The sequence below is a fragment of the Eschrichtius robustus genome, chromosome 7 (genome assembly GCF_028021215.1).
Source record: "Eschrichtius robustus isolate mEscRob2 chromosome 7, mEscRob2.pri, whole genome shotgun sequence".
Classification (NCBI taxonomy): domain Eukaryota; kingdom Metazoa; phylum Chordata; class Mammalia; order Artiodactyla; family Eschrichtiidae; genus Eschrichtius; species Eschrichtius robustus.
The window spans coordinates 93,349,450-93,357,529 of record NC_090830.1 but is presented as its reverse complement, the minus strand read 5'-3'; the positions used below and the strand labels follow the sequence as shown (position 1 = coordinate 93,357,529).

At 45.4% G+C, this 8,080-nt stretch overlaps 1 pseudogene; it reads left to right on the top strand.

Annotated features, from left to right (window-relative positions):
* Window positions 1–6,822: 6,822 nt before the first annotated feature.
* On the top strand, window positions 6,823–7,445 carry LOC137767703 (S-adenosylmethionine decarboxylase proenzyme 2-like; annotated as a pseudogene).
* The last annotated feature ends 635 nt before the right edge of the window (window positions 7,446–8,080 follow it).

Below are 8,080 nucleotides of genomic sequence, written 5' to 3'. Positions count from 1 at the left end.
CTATGTTCATCAGTGATATTGGTCTGTAGTTTTCTTTCTTTGTGACATCTTTGTCTGGTTTTGGTATCAGGGTGATGGTGGCCTTGTAGAATGTGTTTGGGAGTGTTCCTCCCTCTGTTATGTGTTGGAAGAGTTTGAGAAGGATAGGTGTTAGCTCTTCTCTAAATGTTTGATAGAATTCATGTGTGAATCCATCTGGTCCTGGGCTTTTGTTTGTTGGAAGATTTTTTATCACAGTTTCAATTTCAGTGCTTGTGACTGGTCTGTTCTTATTTTCTCTTTCTTCCTGGTTCAGTCTCGTAAGGTTGTGCATTTCTAAGAGTTTGTCTATTTCTTCCAGGTTGTCCATTTTTTTGGCATATAGTTGCTTGTAGTAATCTCTCGTGATCCTTTGTTTTTCTGCAATGATGTGTTTTATACATTGAGTTTCTTGTGAAATTAATCCATCTAACCTAATAACATAAGACATTAATGTTAGTTGTTCAAACACTGATAGTCATGAATACAGCACTAGTAAATGTTCTTCCTCCAACTAATCGTCACCCTAGTTACTGATATAAATTATTATTATTTAAATTAATTAATTAAATTATTTTTGGCTGCGTTGGGTCTTCATTGCTGCGCACGGCCTTTTTCTCTAGTTGCAGTGAGTGGGGGCTACTCTTCGTTGCGGTGTGTGGGCTTCTCATTGCAGTGGCTTCTCGTTGCGGAGCATGAGCTCTAGGCGCATGGGCTTCAGTAGTTGTGGCATGTGGGCTCAGTAGTTGTGGCTCATGGGCTTCAGGGCGCAGGCTCAGTAGTTGTGGCACATGGGCTTAGTTGGTCCGCAGCATGTTGGATCTTCCTGGAGCACGGCTCGAACCCGTGTCCCTTGCATTGGCAGGCGGATTCTTAAGCACTGAGCCACCAGGGAAACCCCAGTATAAATTATTCTTAAATATACAGTTTATTTAGCAATACATGTAAAAATTAAAAAATACACCTTAAAAATTAAAAATTAAAAAAATAAGGAATACAACATTAAAATGTTGCTATACTGAACAAAACTTAGCTAACTGAGATAGCATTTTGGAAATCACTAGAGAAATTGCCCACTATTTGAAAATAAGAGAAAACTTTGGGTGGGACAAAATTACAATCAGTAAACTTTCTTACTCAAATAGCTCATGAATTTCTGTTTCACCAATTCTACTTTATCATAAGTTATGTGAGAACTTATTTTAATATGTTTGCTTTACTTAAAAATAGGAATTACAGTAATCTTTTTATCATGTTTGCCTCATAGGAGGAAAACTCTTATCAAGAGCAGTTCTGGATGCAGGAGCCCCACGGCAAACCTGCAACCTTTCAGAAACACCTATGGAAGACCTGGAGAGCCTCTAGCAGGTACCTTTGCTTTGGCAGCTCTGTCTGCATCAGTGCCGGCACCGAACTTGCTCTGACTTCAGGAAGAAGCAGTCTATATTGCAATATCTCCATTGAGCCACTGACATGGGCCTGAAAATTGCTTTTTAAGTGGTCAGATGAGGGTAGCAGGTACTTTCAGATCAGCAGTGCAGTAAGCAGAGCCTAGAAGGATCATAGTTGCTGGTAAATTTGGTGTTCTTTCTAGATGCCCCAGACCTAAGGATGGGGTGACGGTCAGTGATGCTGGTTGGAAACCATTTCTTCCTGAGCTATGGACATTTCAATATTTCTACACCCCACATTTCTACTACATTGGTTTATTCTCCTATTTTACTTCCATGCAAATGTTTTCCCCCAGCCTACCATCTCACTGCTGAGTGACTCAGCTCTAATCCCACCCCCCCGAACAGCTTTCCCAGATCTTATCAGGCACCCACCCCGTAGATGCCCATAATTTTTTGTCCATATCCCAGTGGACCTTGTATCTTTTTTTTAAAAATTAATTAATTAATTAATTTATTTTTGGCTGCATTGGGTCTTTGCTACTGCACATGGGCTTTCTCTAGTTGCGTCTAGTGGGGGCTACTCTTCATTGTGGTGCACAGGCTTCTCATTGCGGTGGCTTCTCTTGTTAAGGAGCACGGGCTCTAGGTGCGTGGGCTTCAGTAGTTGTGGCACGTGGGCTCAGTAGTTGTGGCTCATGGGCTCTAGAGCGCAGGCTCAGTAGTTGTGGCGCACGGGCTTTGTTGCTCCACGGCATTCGGAATCTTCCCAGACCAGGGCTCGAACCCGTGTCCCCTGCATTGGCAGGCGGATTCTTAACCACTGCGCCACCAGGGAAGTTCTGGACCTTGTATCTTGTGCTTGCTTTCTCACTGGACTGCTGAGCTCTTAGAAGGAAGACATTGTTCTTATCCATCTCTGACTTCCTCCTCTCCATCCCCAACCTCTGGGTTTGGCACAGTGTATGGACCTTGAAGGAGCTTCATGTGTACTTGAACAGAAGTAAGGGACATTTGAGATTTTCTACATCATGTGATTGATTCTGTGTTTCTCCCATAAATAAGTGGAGATTGGCTTGGGATCTCTGGAGTGGTCTGTGGCCCTTATAAAATCCAAAGGAGGAGAGAACCTTGGTTAAAAGAAGAAATGAGGAAGGACCAACTTCTAATTTTCTTTGCCAAAGCTCAGGTCATTACTTCTTCTCTGAATTGCTCCAACTTGCTGAAGTGGAAACTTCCTATAATTTGGGCTAGATAAGAGTAATTTTGGGCAGATAAGAGCCCTGGGAAGCTGTCATTGCCCACTGACTTGGCAGGGATACTACTACAAAATGATTATGCAAGATTTTTTTCTGTCTACTTTGAATTATTTTTTAAAAACCTAGATTACTTGATTTAAAAACAATAGATCTGGGACTTCCCTGGTGGCGCAGTGGTTAAGAATCTGCCTGCCAATGCAGGGGACATGGGTTCGAGCCCTGGTCTGGGAAGCCCCGACATGCCGCAGAGCAACTAAGCCCGTGTGCCACAACTACTGAGCCTGCGCTCTAGGGCCCATGATCCACAACTACTGAGCCTGCATGCCACAACTACTGAAGCCCACGCACCTAGAGCCCGTGCTCCGCAACAAGAGAAGCCACCGCAATGAGAAGCCCGCGCACCGCAACGAAGAGTAACCCCCACTCACCGCAACTAGAGAGAAAGCCCGCGCGCAGCAACGAAGACCCAATGCAGCCAAAAATAAATAAATTAAAAAAAATAAAAATAAAAACAATAGATCAAGGTCTACTTCTGGCACTACTGAAACCCAGAGTGTACAAAGGGGGCCTCAGGTGTCCCAGACAGCCCAGCATTTGGTAGATGTAATGATTCACCATCTCTTTGGATTTGTTTGTCATTTGTTAATTACTTGATGGAAATATTAGAGAAAATGAAGTTGTGCACTGGGGTGAAGACCTTGTAAAGGAATCAAAGAGCAAACCTTCACATGCCAGGTCTTATAAAATCTCTCATGGGAGGATTTACCTTAAAAAAAAAAAGGGTGAAATTGATTAAACTTATTTCTGGCAAAACAAAAGAGGCTGCAGTAAATTCCTGAAAGGCACTGTCTCACCTCTTCGGCCCTGTACTCCTCCCCTCCCCTCACTCCAGTCCTCATCAGGGAGTCTAGGAGGCTAATCAGAGGAACAGAGAGAGACACGTTACACCCCCAGCCCTCTTCTCTGCGCTGAGATGCCCATAAAAACCTGGGCAAGGAAAGACATCTTGACTGACTCTTCTTGTTTGGGGGCACCAAGTCCTCACTTCCGGGAGACACACATACTGGTTTCCCTGTGGTGTCGGGGTCTATCCTGCCTGTCTGCGGAGGACAGGCATTGTTCCACAGAGTCTGGAAGTCTCAGGCCCAGCAGGCCCTTCCAACCCGCAGAGGCCCTGTGCATGGCCTGGGTGAAGGGAGGGGACGAAGAATGACTGGACTGGTCAGGGAGGGAGGAAGGAGGAAGGAGAGCACCCCGATGTCTGCGAGGCCTAGCGGGCTCCAGAAAGGGTCAAAGTCAAGGCCTCACAAGCATGGCCCTGGCAGTTCCCTCCCTGCAAGCAGCAGCCTCACGGATGTTTGTACGTGCTTTAAAATATTCTAACAGGCTACCCTTTCATTGCTTAACCCTCAGTATCCTTCTGTAACAACATCCTTGCATTTGTAGAGGACTGTGTGTTTCACAGCAGTGCCTCGTATTCCTGAGACAGGCCTGGTAGGTACTCTGACCCCGGGGAGGCATCGGGGCGTCTGTATCCTACAGCTCTGGGGAAAGGCCAAGCACAACCTGTAGTGAAGAGCCTACGCTGTGCTAGGGACTGCTGAGTTTTGGGATGTGGACATGTAGGGTGGGGAGACTTAAGAGCAAAAGGAAGGCATTGGGAGGTCCCCGCGTCGTTCCCCTTCTGCTCCAGGGCACACTTGGGACCCCCAGTGCGCTGCCATCCTGGCCAGTCTCTCTGCCCAGGGGAAGGAGGGCAACCTCTGAGGTTTGCCTGATTTTCCTTCCTCATACCGTTTACTCTCCACCATTCCCTCATCCCTTTCAACACACACAACCCGGTGCACTGACTCCTTCCTTTATTCTGGAGATGCTCATTTTGGGAATAAAAAGGAGAGGGAATGACTATGGATGGGACATGGGGTAGAAAGTCTCAGAAAATGAAGATCTCTTTGAGGTCAGAAAGGAGGTCTACTCCTCACAGGTAAGGATTCCGATTGTCTGATTGTCCAACGTCACAATCAGACAGGAGCAGGTATCCTGTTGCTTTTCATCCACTCTGCATGGGTGAGTGTGAACAAGGTATAACAAGGTTTCACCAGGCCATGTTCAGTTGCATACTGTTGGTGTTTGAAAGGGTATTACCTTTAGGAATAAGGCTGCTTTATGCTCTGGTGGTGAGGGAGGCTGAACTGGGAATGAGAAGACCCTTGTTCTAGGCCCAGTGCAAAATCTCTGTGTGACCTTGGATGTGTTATTGAACGCAAGTCTGTGTGCCCGACGCGTGGTGAGGCCAAACAATACCAAAACTTCGGAGTTTGGAGCAGAGAAAGGTTTATTGCAGGGCCATGCAAGGAGACGGGTGGCTCATGCCTTAAAAACCCTGAACTCCTCGAAAGCTTTCATCAAAGCCCTTTTATAGGAAAGGCGAAGGAGGGGCGTGGTCAATTGTTGCAGACTTCTTGGTGTCAGATCCTCTGTTCTTGAGGTCAGGTCATGGTCAGGTCATGATGTTCCTGTAAACCTCCACCAAAACAAATGTTATTCTCTGTTCTGACAAGAAAGGGCAAGGTCCCAAGGCTCAACTTTCATCCTCTGAGGTCCAGGCCCTGGCTAAGAGGAGGGGGTCCCTGTGCGGGCCGGTCACCCTGCTCGGGAGCACTGGTCCAGCACCCAGTCTGGGTCCTCCCGCCAGTACCCAGAAGAGGCAGATCTCAGCAGGCGGAGCCCTCAGGGCCAGGTCCCCAGACCCTGCCCAGCTATCATCACTGAGGGAGCCAGGCCCCAGGACCAGCCCTCAGGCTTTTCATTTAAACTGGAGAGAATCATTTGTATAGGAGCAATAGAAATACATATTGTAGCAAACACCAATCGGGTTGATTCCCAGCTCACAACAATTGCCCTTTTTTGAGAACAATTGCCCAACTACAGAGGTGGATCTGAAGTAATGATGTGCAATGTCTTTGCAACTTAACCCTGACCTCTGGCCACCTCCTAGGGATAGACAACTGATCTAAGCTGGACCAATTTTTGAAACTTGAATGGAGAGACTGAAGCTGGTTGAAGCTATTACCCTGATGGCAGTGTCCATGTGTCCAGTTGCTGAGGCCTCCACGGACTGTGACCCATGGAGACTGCTGCTGCCATTAGGTCCTGGAGGTGGGGATGGGGGAGAGGTTCTGGGCTGCTTCAAGGCCTGGGCCCAGCCAGTGGGCGGCCCTGGCGAGGGCTCTGGAGCTCTGCAGGACACAGCCCTCAGCCTGTCCCTGGGCCCCCAGCTCACCCGCTGGCCTGAGGCCAGAGGGCCTGGAGGACCCCAGGGAGAAGGCTGCGACCTGCTTCTCACTGCACTTGCCGCCGCGAGGACCACTGCCAGGCTGACTGTTGGCAGAGCGGGACCTCTAACCACTGCCCTACGGGTCTCGCGCTAACGGTGGCACACTAACGGTGGCACTGACGGCCGCGCACCCACTCCACCCCTATTACAGGTTGTTCACTTAGCTAGCTGCTGTCTCTACTCCCTCTGATGGCAAACAGGGGACTCTGAGACTCTGAATTGTATCTGCCTCTGTTTCCAGTAAACTCGTGATCAACTTTCATCTCTCTCTGCACTCCAAAAAAAAAAAAGTCCAGGTAAATTTTATTAATGCTTTTCCTAAACAAGAGTCAATATGAAATTAAAGCAGAAAAGGAGACTGAACTTTGGTAACACAGTTGGAGTAATTGGTGGCACTGGCAGCAATGGGAGAAGAGATTTAGTTGATTTTCTGTGGTTGTTAATTTTTTGCTAATCTCCTAGTGATGGAAGCTGCACATTTTTTTTCGAAGGAAGCAAGAAGTTGCTGGACTTCTAGTTCTCCTGGTAGCAACCTGTCACAAACCAAGGATCTGGGGAATCTTCAAACCACTCCATGATCCCAGTGGGACATACTTTTGAAGGATGTTTAGTGGTCAGTCATGAGTGTGGCAAAAACTGACAAGCAGGAAGCTGATGTGTTCAGTGAGAATAACATTTTTGTCTCCAAGAGATGTTTCATTTTGAAGATGTGTGGTACCACCTTCTGCTGAAAGCATTGGTTTCCCTGTTGAAGCTTGCTAGGAATTACAACGGTTTCGATTCAATTCAAAGCTTCTTTTATTCTCCTAAGTATTTCATGAAGCTTTCTCACCAAGGGAACCCACACTGGAATTTCCAGGAAGAAATAGTTTCTTAATATAATTTTTCCCAATGGAACAGAATATTGTATAGGACGGATGAACTCTGACTGTTCATAGTAGTATACTGTGTATTTTCCAGAGAGCTGGGTAATCAGTCAGTTAGATCAAACCCAGGAAACACTGATGAGTGAGCTTGACCCAGAAGTTATGGACTAATTTTACGTGAAAGATAGTGTTACTGCAAAGATGTCATTAATGAGAATAGAACTCGTGCTAGGTTCTGTCATTGATGTCACACAGTTCGATCCTTGTGGGTATTCAGTGAGTGGAATGAAATCATAGGGAACTTACTGGGCTATTCATGCCACTCCAGAACCAGAATTTTCTCACAGTAGCTTTGAAACAAACTTCATATGAACTCTTATAATGACCTGATTAGGAAAGTTGTGGGTTTTTATGCCAGGAAAATTTTTGATTACCCTGTTTGTCAACAGTGCTTTCTTTGCCCCACAAGATTGAAAGTTGTAAATGCCTTGATTACCAGAGGAGTGCTATGTTCAGTGATTACAATTTTGTTTTCACCAGTTTTGCTAAGAAACGGTAATAACAGCAGAATTAAGAAAAATGAAGTAAAAATGCAAAAAGAAAACATATAGAAGAAGGTGATGGCTGCTTTCTATATACTGATACTGAGGTCCATGCTTTCTACAACCACTACCTTGTAGTTGCAGAAAGCCCTAGATGTGATGACAGTGTAATCATTTTAGATTGTATGCATTATTATACCAAGGAGTTAGATATCTTTCCTGAATGCTCTCTTGTGTGTTTAGGTATTCTATACCACTCTTGCTGTGAAACCGAAGTGCATATAGAAAAACCCTTTACTATATGAAACTTTATAACACTTGTGAAAACAATTCAGTTTGGTTTATGCACAGCGTAATATTTCTCCAGGTATCAACCAAAATTTCCCATAGACAAAGGTTTTTGTCTTCACTAGGTGTTGGCCTCAGCCTAACCATCTGGGATTGTTCTATTAAATTGCTGTCAGAATTTGTACATTCTAGTTACTGTTACTTTCTAGAATGTATTCTCTACTAATGTTATTGAAACCAATTTCTACTTCATACAGACGTTTTTCCTATACCAATTAGTTTTTCTTCCACGAATCAAGTCCTCCTAAGAAAATGATTGCAGTTACTCATTTTTTGTTTTACTATTTTAACATTATTGCTCCTTACATTCCTAGTCCTT